The 17,950-nt window shown below is 37.0% G+C and overlaps 1 protein-coding gene across 1 annotated transcript in view; it reads right to left on the reverse strand.

Moving 5' to 3' along the window:
• Positions 1–17,576, reverse strand: part of LOC133522400 (thrombospondin type-1 domain-containing protein 7A-like) — a 202,223-nt gene extending 184,647 nt beyond the window's left edge. The window contains exon 1 of the mRNA XM_061857728.1: positions 17,484–17,576. The gene's annotated coding sequence lies outside the window, so the exon portion shown is untranslated. The remainder of the gene's footprint in view (positions 1–17,483) is intronic.
• Positions 17,577–17,950: the final 374 nt, after the last annotated feature.

Genomic DNA, 17,950 nt, shown 5'->3' on the forward strand with positions numbered 1-17,950 from the left:
TCTCCTCGTTTATGCGAGAGAGAATTACATTTCTGTTACGGGTATAAGGGTATTTATAGATAAAATGGTGTTGTTACCTAGAAAGGATATACGTTATTATATTATTATATATTTTATTTCAAGTAATAAGGCTCATAGTGAAACATAAAATTATACTAAAGTGCAGCTGTACAATTTTCTAGTTGTTATAATAGATTTCCTAATAATTATTTGCGTTTAGGTATATTGGTAGCTATTTACACACGCAATCTAACGCAGGCGAACGGAAAAAAAGAAACGGGAACATGATGAAAGCTACAACAAGAAAAATACGCCACACAAAAGTCTGATACGTCAGGGAATCATTTTACATATATCCACGTAAGAATGGCCAATATGCCTCAGAAAAACCGGGGCAACGGACCGGAGTTTTCCCCAAAGATACGACCTTTCCCCGAACATTCGTGTTTGTAACGAGTGGACGCCTCGGTTTATTTTTAGAACCGTCAGGTAAGGGCGGCGTGTGATACCGGCACGCTTGCCAGGTGTTTTGTGTGCGTGGTCTAATAAGGGCGCATTACGATATTCTTAGATTCTTGCCCCCTTATTCATAAACGTGTACTAAAATTACGAAGCCGCTGATCATCGTTTGTCCCTTTCCGACATATTGGTATGATGGAAAGGGACAAACGATAATCAGCGGCATCGTAAGTTTAGTATACGTTTATGAATAAGGGGGTTGATGTTTACTTAGATACCTGCTTTATATTTTGGAATAACAGCTACCTAAGCCTAAGTTGAACTGCAGAATATTTCGGTAAATATACTTGTTAAAATAAGTATATAATACAGCGAGGTGCAAAATTGCATAGATACATTATGATTATGAATATAATTTATTCATAAAGTGCCCATGCACTTTTGCAGGTGACAGCCGGGCAGGTGACAAATACGTTGCATAGGGTCAGTAACACCAAAGCGTCGGTTGCCGTTAAAACGTTTGCCGATTTGTATAGTACAGGAAAGTTCACTGATAAGTGGCGTTGATCAGACTGACCCTTATTCGACTACGTGTAGGGGAGGTAAAACCGTTATTTTTTAATATAATGAAATTAATGACATTTTTGTTTCCTATATTATTAGCACATATATAAGCCAAAACACTTTGAAAGTTATAATCAGTGGCAACATTGCAAGGGATTTTCTAAAGCCTGTAATAGCCAAACCACCCCATGGGACGGGTGGTTAGGGTTAGGGCACCATGGTAAATTACTCCAATGGTAAATAACAAAACTATAAAAACTATAAACACGTGTTTTAAACTATTATTCATTGCAAAAATCGTTAAAATCTATTTTTAATAAAAAAAAAATCATGTTTTAAGTAGTAGTTTCAACTGCTATAATTTTGTACAATATTATGGGTATTTATTCTTCGTTTACCTTATAAATACCTTTCATGCTACCAGGACTTCGCTAACATTTTTGAGATCACCGACTTAACGCTTTGAATGTTATTATTAAAACCATTTCAGTTACAGTATATTGAAAGGGATTCGAAAGGAGCAGGGCGTAAAATAGAACGAGCATAATAACAAACACAGTACATTACTTTTATTTACTTTGTACTTGTTTATTTATACAAATTCCCAAAATGTAGCATTATCTATGAATAGGGACCTTATTGTCGATGGCGCTTACGCGCTCCATTGTATTTGTATCGGAGTATCGTTAATAATGGCGTAAGCGCCATCGACAATACAGTCCCCATTCATAAATAACGTCACAAATATTTCCACGTGTAGGTAAGGACTATGAACAGTATATAATTCAGCGCGACGTCCCGAAACTTTCCAAACCTTTCCACAATAACGACTCAACGCAAATTTTAATTGAAAACTACCCAGCAACGACCCTGAGCGATTTAAAGACAAACTGGAACAGTTCGCTCCAATTTTGCCATTAAAATTCGCTCCAAATTGGGAACTAGAACTACATTCAGATTTTTAAAATCTGTTATTGGTTTTATATTGATTTAATACTATTCTGTCTCAGTCAAAGTTATTGGTGCGAATGCGATAGGTACATAAAACACATGGTTTATTCTATTCACGACGATTTCCATGCGAGTATGCGTAAAAAAATCACGTCGCTAATGGGTCGCGTAAGGGAAAGTCGAAGCAGCATTATGAAGGTGATTGCGGACAATGCGGACAGATTTAGCTGCCCCATAATGTGGCATTGGATGCGGGTCAGGGGACCGATTTTTGAATTTCGAGCGCTCGATTTCGTCACTCGAAAATCTGTGGAAAACGGCGAAATGCTATTTTTTAGGGTTCCGTACCCAAAGGGTCAAACGGAACCCTATTACTGAGACTCCGCTGTCCGTCCGTCCGTCCGTCTGTCACCAGGCTGTATCTCATGAACCGTGATAGTTATCCAGTTGAAATTTCTACAGATTATGTATTTCTGTTGCCGCTATAACAACAAATACTAAAAACAGAATAAAATAAATATTTCTTTCCAATCTCGAGGTTCTCATACAATCACCGAAGTTAAGCAACGTCGGGCAGGGTCAGTACTTGGATGGGTGACCGTTTTTATAGATAATGGTACGGAACGCTTCCTGTACGAGTCCGACTCGCACTTGGCCGGTTGTTAGCGATAGAAATTGGAAATCGAGTGGTATTGACCACTCGTTTTCAATTCCATCAGGAGAATTGAAATGCCTAATAGTGGAGATATTGTTGAACAAAATACACGAGATCGAGTGGTCAAAATTCAAAAATCGGCCACCAGATCTACATTGACCCATGTCAAGTAGGTACTAGGCCCATAGTGTGTAAAAACGTGTAAGTAATACTCATTGTAACTAATATAACTTTTAATAAGTTAATATTACTAACCAAGTTATCATATATGGACTTCTGGGTCTGAAATAAAGATATATTTAATTTATTTGGCTATAGGCACAATTCCATAACAGATAAATTGAGTACCTCATATGTCAATGACTAAGTCACGTACATTATTGCTTGCATTCCCTCAAGATCATTATGGATCAGAGCTTAGGTAAAGGCCTTTTTAAGATTTCAATGGCTAACTGATGATGTGATGATAGTGATGATGATCAGGTACAGGCACACATGCTTTCACAGAAAAGAGGAATAAACCTTGTTACGTCAAAATGAGCGCTGTACAAAGTGTACAAGATTACCTTTTCAAGCTTAATTTATACCAATCGATGGCGATGGGAAACAGGAGCAAGCGGCAAATTTAGGCTCCTTGATGTTAATACAGTGCAACATTGGGAGCCCTTGGAACTGGTCACTAAATAACTAGGTAATCAAAAACACGATAGTGACTGCTCTAATGAGCCCAAGGTTATGGAAGGTACATGTACCAAAAAATGTCCGTCAAAAAACCTACCAATTGCCAGAGCTCAACGAGGGTGCGGAGTGTTAGGGTCGGCAACGCGCATGTAACTCATTTGGAGTTGCAGGCGTATATGGTTACGGAGACTGCTTACTATCAGGCGGGCCGTATGCTTGTTTGCCACCTACGTAGTATAAATATAAAAATAGTATAAAATTAAATAGGTGGCGCTAATACAATACCTGGGCTACTTGAAAAAAATAAACATATAATAGACAGCGGGCTTCACTCCGTCAATAGCGCCTACGTTCTTAGCACCTCTAGCGCTACTCTGGAGAGATTGGAACTATTATATATAGCTGACAGCTGGACACTTTTGCAACAGTTTTGCCTATGGAGATTATATTCCTTACCTCGACCTTGCATATACAAGGTAATTGGCTTAGCAGTGCAGATTAATTAACCTACAAAGATGTCGTATAAGAAATCTACGAGTCGTCGAATCTACCAGACGAAATGCGCAGGCTAATTTTTTTTTTTTTCACATGCTCTGAAAGTGGGTCGTTGTTATTCTAAAAAGTGTGCAGAAAATGATACGTTTCTGCTTTAGAGCACTACACTTAAAAGTACGTTCTCTTCTTTTTTTGCGATAAGGTACTAAGGGATGAAATGGTACCTTTCACCCGAGTTAAACACTCTTCGTTTCGAATACTAGGAAATTAAAAAACACAGTTAAGTATAAACTTCCGTAGTATTCCGTTATTTATTATTATTTATACGTGAGTTATTTATGGAATGGGTAGTTAATTATCAGAATGGAAATTATACAAAAAATCCATTAAAATTCAAACAAAAGATTTTGGGTGAAAGGTACCATTTCATCCCTTAGTTAACAATCTACTAAAATACTTAAGTATATGAAAGTTATAAACAAAAACGAATAGTTGCTAAAACACTCACGTGTTAGCCACGTCCATACTAGAGAATACGGCACAGCTTCCCGTCATAATTCAATTAAATCCCCCTGTTCATTACCCCCGATATACCACCCCAAGCCATAAAGCCGTAAGTGAAACACCGCCCTTATATGACACCTTACAGAAAGCCTTGACAATGTTCAAGGGACTTACGACCTTTGTATTTGGCTTCAAATACTGCGGATGCTGGCAAACTTTGCCTCATATTTTGTTGCAAACATCGTTAAAGTTTCATAATTGATTTGGTTTTCAGTTTGTATCGCTTGTTTTTTATTAAAAGTGATTGGTTTCAACTTTAATTGATTGATTAAGAGGATGGTGGACGACCGCTTCTCCGTAAAAATGTAGTCTCCATTTTCCTCCCTGCCGGCCTAGCCAAGGTGACAATAGCTATCGCTACGACAACAAAACGCTTTGTGTCTCTCTATCACTCTTCCATATTACTCGTAGTGCGACAATGACAGTTGCGTTTCGATCGCTACGAAGCGTAAGCGTTTGGCATGTTGGCTACACGGCCTGGATAGAATAGAATAGAATAATAGAATAATTTTTAATCAGGCATCACATCATTATATTTAATAATACATAACAAAAATAAGAAAGATTGATATTATTGAAAATATTATTACGCAATTTATTGTACATTTACCATAGATATCCGGATGCCCCTTCGTTTGACTTTTATCGATTTTTAGGGTTCCGTTCAAAGGGTCAAACGGGACCCTATTACTGAGACTTCGCTGTCCGTTCGTCCGTCCGTCCGTCTGTCACCGGGCTGTATCTCATGAACCGTGATAGCTAGACGGTTGAAATTTTCACAGATGATGTATTTCTGTTGCCGCTATAACAACAAATACTAAAAACAGAATAAAATAAATATTTAAAGGGGGCTCCCATACGACAAACATATTTTTTTTGCCGTTTTTATAAATATTGGTACGGAACCCTTCGTGCGCGAGTCCAACTCGCACCTGCCCGGTTTTTTTGATTATTATAAGGGTTAAGGGTTAGGGGTAAAAACTAGTGCCTACGCCACATCTTGGGATTAGTTGTCAAGCGGACCCCAGGCTCCCATGAGCCGTGGCAAAATGCCGGGACAACGCGAGGAAGAAGAAGAAGAAGAAGTATAAGGGTTAAGAACAAACAAAATTTCATAAAACTTTTTAAAAGCTCCTAACTACACTTTTATTGTATTGTATGTACTCGTATTAACTAAGCTATGCAGCTATATATATATATATATATATATATATATATATACATCAAATTACGTCAAAGTATTTTCTATAATGTACATCCAGAAAGAAAAATGTGGACTACGTTTGCATGAAGCAGCGGTCGCGCGACGTCGTCTCCTTTCATCTTAAGAGTGTAGGTATAATTTTTTTTACTTGTAATGTAACTATTTATTCACTGTTATATATTTCTTATTTACTAGTAATTTAAATATTTAGTAATTTAACTTTTTTTTTTCATTAGTAATAGCGCAATTGTAGTAAGGTGTAGAGAAAAAAAATAATTTCGTAAAATTCGAATCATCATCATCATTTTTATTCAATAACAATAACAATATTCAGTATTACATTGTGTTTGAAAAATCTTAAATCTAGGCACATGCATACAAAAAATCCCGCCCGCTCAAATAGATAGCCCAAAAATTATAAATACATTAATAGTAATTTAAAAAAAATTGTCAGTAAAAAATTAAAAATACGAGAATAGACCTCATTGAGCGTCATTTGAACTTTACCTACATTTTATCTCATTCTGACATCATTCGAAGCATATCTCGCTCGCTCCAATAAACGAACCAATTGACTGTTCCATTTGATTAAAAAAAAATAACAAAACGATAAGTTTTTTTTTGGTTTGTTTGGGAGTTTAGAGGTCAACTTTTCTCTATCATATCCCTGGATTGACGCCGGGATGTAACATTATCTTCCAAAATGTCTAAGGGCGTCTGCTAGCGTGAGCGTGCACGGAGCAGGCGTTCGCATACGGGTGCTGTTCTAGATAAAATCCGTCGCAAGCGTCCGCGCCAGTCAGCGTTGCTCATACAATTTTTCGTTAAACAGCTCACCCGCTCCTTGAAGAAGGAAAGGGTGTGTTTATTAAGGTTGAGGGTGTTCGCTAGCTGGCGTAGTTCTAGCGAACACCCTCAACCTTAATAAACACTTACCCTTTCCTTCTTAAAACTACTTCGACCGTACCGACGCCCTGAAAACGGTTAACGCTTAAAGCATTAATAACCGGAGCCTTTAAGAGTACCCCTCTGCCGAAAACCTTGCACAATATTATACTTATTGTATGGACTGACGTTCTAACACGGTTTTTTGTGCGTTATGTCCATTTGATTTGACGTGCCCCTCCCTCGCAAAAATCGGCAGACTGTTTTGTACAGGTAACGACAAACAAGGCATCTCCAGTTACTACATTTTCTAAGGGTTAACGATGTATATTCATATATTGACGGCCAGATAGGCCTAGTGGGTAGTGACCCTGCCTATGAAGCCGATGGTCCCGGGTTCAAATCCTGGTAAGGGCATTTATTCGTGCGATGAGCATGGATATTTGTTCCTGAGTCATGGATATTTTCTATCTATGTAGTATTTATAAATATGTATATCATATATATATATCGTTGTCTAAGTACCCGCAATACAAGCCTTATTGAGCTTACCGTGGGACTTAGTCAATTTGTGTGATAATACCCTATAATATGTAATATATTTAATATTTATTAACTTATACAAAGGGTAAACGGTCTGGTAAGCAATTTATCTTATTTCACATAGTTCAATTTACTAAATTTGCTTCACTCCTACTTTCAATAGATACAGTGAATTGAATTTTCAATATCGAATAGAATTTTTTAACGCAAAATGCTGTTGAGAATTAATATTGAAGTTTAAGGTCAGATATGGAGGCAAGTTCTATTTTAACAATTTGATAAGATCTTGATTTTAATTCATTTATTTATTTGTTTAATCTTTATTGTACAATACATCATAATACAAATGTCGTACTTAATGCCTTAAGGCATTTCGTACCAGTCAATCAATGGGCTAGAACTTAAAGTAACAGGAGTCGGCATGCATGCCCAACGGGACATAACGCGGTGCTTGTTATGACTCGGCCGTACGCGTACACAAAAAGAGATCGCGGTGTCATAAATCATAAATCATTTATTTCGTCGTAAAACTTAATTTACATACAGCAGTATATATATTCAAAAAGATTAAAACATATTGAAATAGTTTACCACGAAATGGGTGTGCAAGATTTGTCTTTGACGTGTGTCATTTTCTATGTATTTGTGTCGTCATTACAGATTGGATTTTGTAAGTAGTGAGAAGTGCGACTGTGTGCACGTTTCCCCCGTGAAAAATGGCAGAACGATTTGTACGGTAAGATATTGCTTGGGCTCCTCCCTTCCGACGTGTCGGAAGGCGGTGTTGCTCGGAGGGCTAAACCAAAGAGATACCTAAGACCTAACCTAACTTAGACCTTGAATCATGTCATCAGGGATTTCACGCACACCAATGAGCGCAAACTAAATGCCATATCATCAGAACCAATGCACAGTGAGCCGCTAACGCTGTTTGGTGGTCACGGTCAAGGTCGTATCAAAATAAGAAAACCATATCAAATTGTTAAAACCGAATCAGCCTCTGGATTTCATTCAATATAAAATGATGAACGAATGAATGGCGAAATCTCTATTTTATCTGGCGCTTTTTAGGCCTCACCTTTGACCTTAGGCAGTATAAATGGAAACGGACTGCTCTAAATAAAAAAATGTTGTCAGTGATATTAAGATATTACTTTCGTGTGCTTACCATTTAAATTTAAATTATTTATTTCATCTTTATCTAATTAAAACTTAGTTAGTTCAAAAGGGGCATTTCATAAAAAGGTCTACTTTACCGAGGACGTGACGTGTATGTCACATATTATTTCTGAATACCACACTGACTGGCAATTTTGTACAGTAAGCTGCAGATATAACTGACTCCCTCTGCATATAAACTTGTTTGCAGGGGGGTCAGTTATCTCTGCTGCTTACTGTACATTCTAGATTTGTGCTTTCACTATACATAGTGTTTTATGGGAGTTGGGAGCCCCCTTAAATATTTATTTTATTCAGTTTTTTAGTATTTGTTGTTTTTTTTTATATTAGGACATTGTTACACAAATTGACTAAGTCCCACAGTAAGCTCAATAAGGCTTGTGTTGAGGGTACTTAGATAACGATATATATAATATATAAATATTTATAAATACTTAAATACATAGAAAATACCCATGACTCAGGAACAAATATCCATGCTCATCACACGAATAAATGCCCTTACCAGGATTTGAACCCGGGACCATCGGCTTCATAGGCAGGGTCACTACCCACTAGGCCAGACCGGTCGTCAAAGTCTGTTATAGAGCGGCAACAGAAATACATCATCTGTGAAAATTTCAACTGTCTAAATTATCACAGTTCATGAGATACCGCCTGGTGACAGACGGACAGACAGACAGACAGACAAACAAACAGACGAACGGACAGCGGAGTCTTAGTAATAGAGTCCCGTTTTACTCTTTCGGTACAGAACCCTAAAAAACACGGTGTAGATCGAAAAAACCACGCTATTCATTCGTAATCAAAATGGCCGCCACCAAAGACAGTATCGATTCTCATTACCATAAAACCGTACAGCCAAGACGTGCTGACGGCGCGCAATTAAACCAGTCTTAATTCGCCCGAGGTCAAGGAGCCGGGTGAAAAGACTGGACTGAAAAAGACTCGAGTGTGCTCGAGCGTACCTCGGCCCGCCTTCGAGTGCAATGAGGAGCTCTGAATCTTTTATTGTTATGCGTGTTATTCATAAACGTCTGTCAAAACTAACAAACCATTAACACAACAATAACAATTATTTATTTTTAGGTTTTCCCAACTACATCCTCCCAAAAAATACAAAAATAGCAAATCCACCCTGTGCAAAATTGCAGGGATTAAGGTAGAAGTACTAGTGCTCGACGCTGCACTAGTACTCGACATGGGCATTTTATGTCAAAGTGACAAGGATTAAGTTCGAATACAGAAAAATCTTCGTTGTTCAAATTTAACCTATATTTCTATGACATAAAGTGCCCATGTCGGTGACTAGTGCAGCGTCGAGGCCGTCGAGCACTAGCACTTCTACCTTAAAAGCCAAAGAAAAAAACGTTTGTCCCGATCTGTCATTTTCACATTTTTGTTTGTTTGAAAGAGCCAACATTTAACAGAAGTTGGGCGCCGCCGCGCAAAGCGCGCGTATTTTGTTTGAAAAAAGTTAACACACCGTACTCTTACTATTTTAGCAGAATTTTTAAATTGTTGGCAATTCTATATTCTATCACCCTAGAACCTAAATGGTCGCGCAGTGTGCGGTTTACGAGGAACTTCCTCCCGCGGACGCTTCGGCTGTGGAATGAGCTACCTACCGAGGTTTTCCCTAGGGTCTACAGTATAGGTTATTAAAAAAAAAATTTAAGGGTCGGCATAGCGCATGTAACACATCTGGAGTTGCAAGCGTCCATAGGCTACGGTGATTGCTTACCATCAGGCGGGCCGTATGCTTATTTGCCATCGTCTTGGTATAAAAAAAAAACTTAAATTTAAACACAAATCAGTCTTACAGATTTGACTCCTTGCAGTCAGTCATGAGAGGGCGAGAACAATATTTTGAAAATTAAATGCCCCATGGCAACATTAAGGAAAAGTAACCTAAGTGGTAAGTAAAAGCAGTTGAATAAGTATATAGAACATTACCGGTGTCTATTACATTTGACTAGATATACCTCGAGTCTCTACAGCAAAGACAAAGTGTCCAACTGAACGTCGAGATAAAAGTTTCTCCTTGCATACAAAGGAATGTGCCCAGTCTACGAGTAGAGCACAAGCTACATTCGAACTAGTTACAAAAATATATTTGATCTCAATTTGATGTTGAATAGATATTTTGAGAAATTGAAACTACAATTGTTTAACTAAAACAATACAAATTCTCTTCGAAATATTCTCCTTTGGTTTTGATACATAAACGAAAACATTTGTTAAAATGAACAATATGCACAGTAAAAAAAGTGGCTATTCATATAAATGTTATTGGATATAGATGTAGCTTCAGATACCATAGTTCAAAAAATACGGAGTATTTAATTTCTTCATACAAAACTTGTTTATGCTCTCTTTCGGTTTTTTTATAAGCTGGAGCTACATACGAGTATACTAATTACATGCGTAGATATACCTCATGTACAATGGTATGTGCAAAGTTTTACTGCAATCTAACACGTAGCTTTCCTGGGAAAAAACGATTTCCACGCTGCCTTAAAAATATAGTTTCCAAAACAACCACTAGTCGTTGTGTACGACTGGCTCACGGTTCACAACCAGTGGTGCGAGTAAAGTACGTTGGAGCTTCATTACGGTACTTTCACGAGTGTCGGGCCCCTAATGGCTAATTTTCTGCTCAGAACGTTTACTCAGTATTGCAAGTAAACAGAGAATGGCACCCTGGACTCCGAATTGTTTCTATATGTATTTCCTTTATGTCGCTGTCAATATTTTAGCATACCGTAAAACTACCTAACTATAGTCCAATACTGCAACTATGGTCCACAAGTTCAAAAGGAAATTAAGTATCTATACCAATGTTCCTTTTGGTTTACTCCTAGTTTTACCTTCCATTTATAAACATACTTTGCCTTAGAACTACAAAAATATAGTAAAATACACACCTGAACGAGAAAAATTTAGTTTATTTGTGGACCATAGTTGGGAGCTTTATAGTTGGGTGGTTTTACGGTACCTGAAATATTGTTGAAAATCAGCATAATTATGTTCACGTATCAACTAAATATTATCGTTAAAATAAATAGTACTTTATACAATCGTGATATCTCTTACACCTTATAAATTAATAAATTAATAAGTATAATAACTTTCTTGCAAGTATTTACAGTACCTACATACTTACAGTACAAATATATGTAATATGCATATATATTTATACATATAAGTACATTGACTAGCGCTGCACTGGTCGTTTATTAGTGTAGGTTTTAAGGTTCTGACGGAAGATCAGCGCTGTGGTCTCCGCAGCATGTATGCTGAGTCAGTGCCTATTCTTTACCACAACACATGACCCTCTACTAATCTAAAAATAAGACACGTAATACATTGTTATTGATATTAGTGTCAAATTGTATGTTACTTTTTATTTGTCTCTTGTCAATTTTCTTTTTCTCTTGTTATTTGTTTGTGTCACAAAGCATGTAAGTTGTGGTTGAATAAAGATTTTATCTATCTATCTAATATAATTTCGTACCTTACTCAGGCAAAGAAGCTGGCTAAGTTGCCTAAGTAAGGTACTCGACTGAAAAGCTTGATTATATTACTATTACATATATACAATACTTTTTCTAGGAGTCATCTATAATGCTTATTTTTACTATAAAACTTAAATAATTAAAGAAAACTGATAACTATCTCAGTAGATAAAAGTGTAGTACGAAAGACATAAACGCGCGTTGAATGAATAATATTAATATGCTCATGAAATAGTTGTTGGCCGTTTATATCTTTTCTATGGGAGCACGGCGACACGCCGTATAGTTGACTACAGCGTATCGAAATGAATGTTATAGTTGAGTTGGGAGCCAACACATGAAAAGTACGCAAATATAGTTGGTTATACGAAATTTTAATTCAACCATTACAGTCGACGAGTAGAAAAATGTTACCGGCAAATATTACAGTCAAAACACTGAAATGATTCATGTCCAAAATATCTAAAGGCCTAACAACGGGACTTAAATGCAAAATTGACAGAGGTCATTTATCCACGCTTTCCATCGGACGTTTAAAAAGCTTCGCGCGCTAAAACATTTGTATTAAATGGGCAGTCATTTTTCCAGAATAACCTATTTTGGTGCCCTTTTGAATTGACACGCTATTTATACAAATAGGCAACAAATCAAATCATTTTATTAAATATTTTTTGATTTATGGTTTTTAAGCAGTCACAATACTATACATTTTTGTTGTATTGTTTTTTTTTTTCGTACAAATTTATTATTTAAAAAAATCTCCCTGTTTTTGTAGTGTAAGAAGATATTACTTGCCAAATTTCATAGATCTAGTTCAACGGGAAGTACTATAGTTATGAATTTTGATTCCCTTGAGAGTGTCAAATATATGTTTTTTGCGGCATAAACGGCCTTATCATTCTTTTACGTTAACTTATTTCACAGCTTCAAGAAGCTCTAGACCTGAGTATATGGTTTTATTTTCAACTCGATACCTGCACGCGTTTGTGAGATAAAGGGTCTTGATAGACGGACGGACAACAAAGCGATCGTTCGAGGCTTCCGTTTCTTTCCATTCGAGGTACGGAACCCTAAAAAGTAATCAAGCCCTTCGACGAACGACGAAGATCAAGGGGCCTACCGCGAAAACCTAAATTCGCAAACTGCGGAGATCTTTCTCGTTTATTCTCACTAAGACGTAATTAGAGTGACAGAAAACAATGCCCGCAATTGACGAACTTCGATTTTCGCGGTTATAGCCCCAGAATCGAATCGAACGTTAGTCATGTACATAAGCTAAAGAAATGAAGACGCCGGTTTGATACTGGCTTTGGCAACTAGAGGGCTTAGATATTTTTTCTTCAGTATATGACATCTTTTTCTTTTAGACATAGACAAAAATGGAAGAAAATGCTGGACAAATACCTAAATATAATAGAAAAAGGCGATTCGGAAGAGGCCTAGGTCAAAAGACCTTACGAACATGTTCATAGGAATTGTTAATATAATAAGGAATTGTTAAATAGACTGCCAACAGTTCGTATAATAAAGGCTTTAATAATAATAATAATAAACCCCCAGGGCAGCTTGTGGCGAGCTGAATGGGAAGTGACGTCCCTTGGGTCCCATGCCCCCGAGAGTCGGACAGGCCCCTCTCTCCGGCTTGCCTTGATTGGCCGGCTGGAGTGAACACTGAGCAGGGGCCGCAGGACTCTCACCTCTGGCTTGCCTTTACCGGCCGTCCAGAGTGGGGTGTCAGAGCTATATGCTCGCAGGGTGGAAGTGAAATATGCATAAGACGCGAGTTGGCACAGTGGCTGCTGACAGCCACTGGGTAGAAAGCGGCGCACACCTCTCCACACCCTGAGCCGCTCACGCAATGTTGTCCCCTTGTCGCTCTGTGCGAGCGGCCGTTTTCGGGGACCCATATTGTGAGTTGGCGAGTCACCACCTGTCCATTTTTTCGTGTTTTTTTAACATATGATCAGGGCAGGTGCCATAGTCACCTCCATAGCCTCGGTTACCAGTCCACTAGCAACTCAACCCAATAGCCCGGTTTCTTTTTGTATCTTTTTCTTACAATAGTCCTACACTAACCGGGGGTTGTCCTTGGGTGCACTGCTATAGTGTGAACAGGGATAATCGTCGGTTGGTGTCACATTACTTTTAGAGTAAATTGTCTTATTACAAGGGGCCTCTACGTGTTGGCTTCGGCCCCACGCACGCCTTCAAAATGCCCGGGACCCCATGGTCCCGAGAATTTGTAAGAGACATACAAATAATAATAATAATAATATGACATCTATTTAAATTATGTTATGACTTGCTTTTTGATGTTACATCACGTATTTAATTTTCATCTTCTAGGTATCGTAAATTGATTGTTGGAAGCATGAATGTCTAAATGCATAAAAGAAGCGCTATTGTATGCATTGTGAATAGAACTTACTGAAGTAAGTATTATCTTTTGTATTCAGTTCTTGCTATTGAAGAATAAAGAAGTTCACAATAAACAAAGAAATTGTTTATAAATCGTTTTCTTCATAAAATAAACTAATAATTTACTTACGTAATTTAAATATTGTTTATAATCATTTCGTTTTTTTTTTGTGTTATACTTTATACAAATAGTGGATTTCATGTCGAAAAATGTATTTCTATAAAACGTACTTATTTATAAAACATTAATGAAGGTCGTTCTGAGGCGTTCTCAGATATGGTGGTAGGTTCACGTGTACTTCGAATTCCAATAAATTAGATCATTGAGTAAAATTTTTCTCCACGTTCCATTACGTCACCAACATATTATGGGAGCCCATAGAGAAATAGGGGTTCCGAAATTTATAGACTTACAAGCCAATAAATATCAGATCGGTATCATATTGGAATTAGGTTAATCTATAACTAAAACTTAAATCCAAAACGTCACTGTTGACACTGACAGACCAGAACCTCTAGTGTTAATTTATTCGATAGCGTGACGTGACGTACGCGTTTGTGTTGTCTCATTTTGTATGGGATTTAGAAACAGCGCGGCAAGCGAGACGTTTTGGAAACTGAAAATCCCATACTAAATGAGACTTAGCGCAAACCTGTATGTCACGTCACGCTATCGAATTAATTTACACTAGGAGTACTGTATATGTATATTGGAATGCGATTTAATTATTAAAACTCGAAATAGCCTGTTAGTGGAATTAATAGTAGGTGCAGTTAGTGCCCCAGCTTAAGTACATGTATATACCCACGTCGCCATACTAGCTATTTCAGTACAGAAAAGTGGATACTTATGTTAAGGCACCGACTGTACAAGTGTACATAAAAGTACCTATAGGTAAAAAACTTAAGTAAGTCACCTGTTGTATGTAGTTGTGGCGTGTTCGAATAGACAATACATGTTTAAAAGACACAAACAAACAAAACAAATGTCTATTCGAACACGTCGCAACTACATACAACAGGTGACTTACTTATGTTTTTTACCTATACCTATAGCTGAGTAGGAATAACTTTATATTTCTTAGAAGAACTCTTGAACATACTACGAACGCTACCACATTTTACTATAACCTGTACGAGTAATTGTCACCTTTCGAACATTCATTATATATATGTGGCATTATCTATGAAAAGGGACCTTATTGTCCATGACGCTTACGCCGCACTGCGTCGCGCAGCGTTGTATTTGTATAGGAGCATCGTTTATGACAGCGGAAGCGCCATCGACAATAAGGTCCCTTTTCATAGATAACGTCACACACAGTCCTCCACATCTATTTCGATAACGGCAACCTTAGCAATCAAGGGTTTTTCCTCTTATGAGCTCTTATGTGGCTGGCCAGGCCAAAATTGCTCTTAAACACCCTTTCACTTTCACGGCAGTAGAGTTGACCGGCCGTATTGTACGTATATACGTAGAAGGACTTAGGTTTTTCCTTGCGTAGTTGGCGTAATTATATTTTTGAATTGAACCGTACACATTGTAGCCGACTGTACGCGTATACCGTATTATCACGTAGATAAGCCGCTAACAGCCGAGAGCTAATCCGGCATTTAGCTGAGTAGAATAATTGCTTATTTAGACCAGTCGACCAATCTTCTTCTAAATGGGCCCACTGATTACCAGTTCGCCGGACAAGATCGGCCAGTCAGTTATTCGCAAAAACTAACAATCGCGAATAACTGACAGGCTTACAGACAAGGTTTAAAAGGATGTAATAATAATGGTTTTTTTTTACCATTTCACCATCTCGCAGCGCAAATTGCCTATCATTTTGATTTTAAATTCATAATTTAATATGAGTGTACGTACACCACAGAGAGCACGACCCACAAGTGATTATTAAGCGTTCATATGAACATAAATATAATTATTAAGGACGGTAAAAAGTTTTTTCGACGTAACGGCGCCAAGGTTACACTGTCTAGTGAAACACAAAGCCCGGTAGTAATCCACTACATTCTTTTAACCTTTTGAACGCCAAGAACACCTAAACAAGTTGTGCCCATAGCGTACGTATAAAGTTTACATTAGCTCCCTTGTGTCGCGGAGCTTGGCGTTTGAGTGATGTTTGTGTTTAGGATATAAAGCGTTCAAAGGGTTAATACAATAAAAAAAAATAGAGCGAACGTCAGTCTAGGCTCGACATAGCACCCATATTTTGAACACCGCAATTAAAACGCTCCGTTTATAACTTATAACATTTCTAATTTTCCATTAATTTGTAATTATCACTAGGTACAGAAATTTTCAATTCAGAAAGGTAAAATTGCTGTAACTTCATTACTCGATAATTTGAGTGCTTTTTCAGGTCCTCATTTGATTTCAATATTTGCTTTGTAACTTTCATAATTAATTTACTTAATTAGTAAAGGGAATGGATAATTAACGGTGTTCATTGTGTGCCTTAATTATTGTTTAACCTTTGAAACGTATAACCGGTATTCAATTTTTTTTTTTCAACAAATAAAGCCTTAGTGTTTATTTTTACATAGGTAACTAGATAGTTGGTGTAACTAGGTAGTTACAATAGTAACAAATTACAGATGTTAACATTAAATAAATACTTATAAATATTATAGGATATTCTTACACAGATTGACTAAGTCCCACGGTAAGCTTAAGGAGCATGACATTATAGCTATAAATCCAAGCATCGGTTATACAATGAATACGAAAAAATAATTAAGTAAAAACCGTTCGAAAAACCTACAGATGGTTATTTTATCTTCTCTCTTTATACATAGATATTTAGGTCTTTTAGTAAGATAGATTTTACATTTACTTAGATTGATACTATACAACTATATAAAAACAAATAGAGCAAATATGCATGTCATATTCATGTTTCGTAAAAGACCATTGGAAAATCTATTTCCAACCAAACCCAACTCAATAAAGAATATAATTCTAATTTAAATTGTTTGTCGGACGACTCATAATAATCACACAGAATATTCATATTCTCTGTTACTACAATGTGGAACTTCTTAACTAACAATGAATTTGCACCAATTATTTAGTAATAAGGTGAGTATCTACACAATAACATATTAAGATGTATTTTGTTTGTCGTTAGTTAATTATGAAATATTTAAAAAATCATAAAAAATATTACGTCATACGATTATAGATTTCCATTTTCCTGTATGTTTCCATTTTATAACAACATTAAATTTAGATGTGTTTTTTTTATGTCTAGTAACATATATATTGGTATAATCCGTTTACATATAAACATATCTTCCTGTAAATCAAACGATATGTTTTTCAAAAATTGCAATAATATGAAAAACATAAACTCACCTGTGATTCACTCAGTACACATAGTCTAAAACACAGTAATATTCGGCGACGATCACAGACGCGACAGACGAGCGCACAGTTACGCTGCGCGCGGGGCACTGGCCGAGATGCGCAGAGGGTGGCGGTGGGACGGGGTAGAAAAGGTGAAATTGTGGCAGTGGAGTGTAGGCTCTAGATGAAAATGTGGAGGTAATGATGATTGTTGTTTGATGGAAAAGGAAAAGAGAGTTTCTTTTTTGGGAAGTCCTCAAGTTTTAGGATAGTTGGGGAAAACGTGTGAATAAAAGGTGATTGAAATAATCGGCTCGATTCGAACAATGATTAAGATACGTTTAATATCTGGGAAAGATCTTTAAAAGATCGATAACTAAACAACATGTCAAAATTGACGTTTATTTCCATTCCCCTGTGATCCCAGTAAGATCTATCTACGATATTTCTAACGTAAAAGTAACATTGGTTGCCCG

Source organism: Cydia pomonella, chromosome 10 (genome assembly GCF_033807575.1).
Source record: "Cydia pomonella isolate Wapato2018A chromosome 10, ilCydPomo1, whole genome shotgun sequence".
Classification (NCBI taxonomy): Eukaryota; Metazoa; Arthropoda; class Insecta; order Lepidoptera; family Tortricidae; genus Cydia; species Cydia pomonella.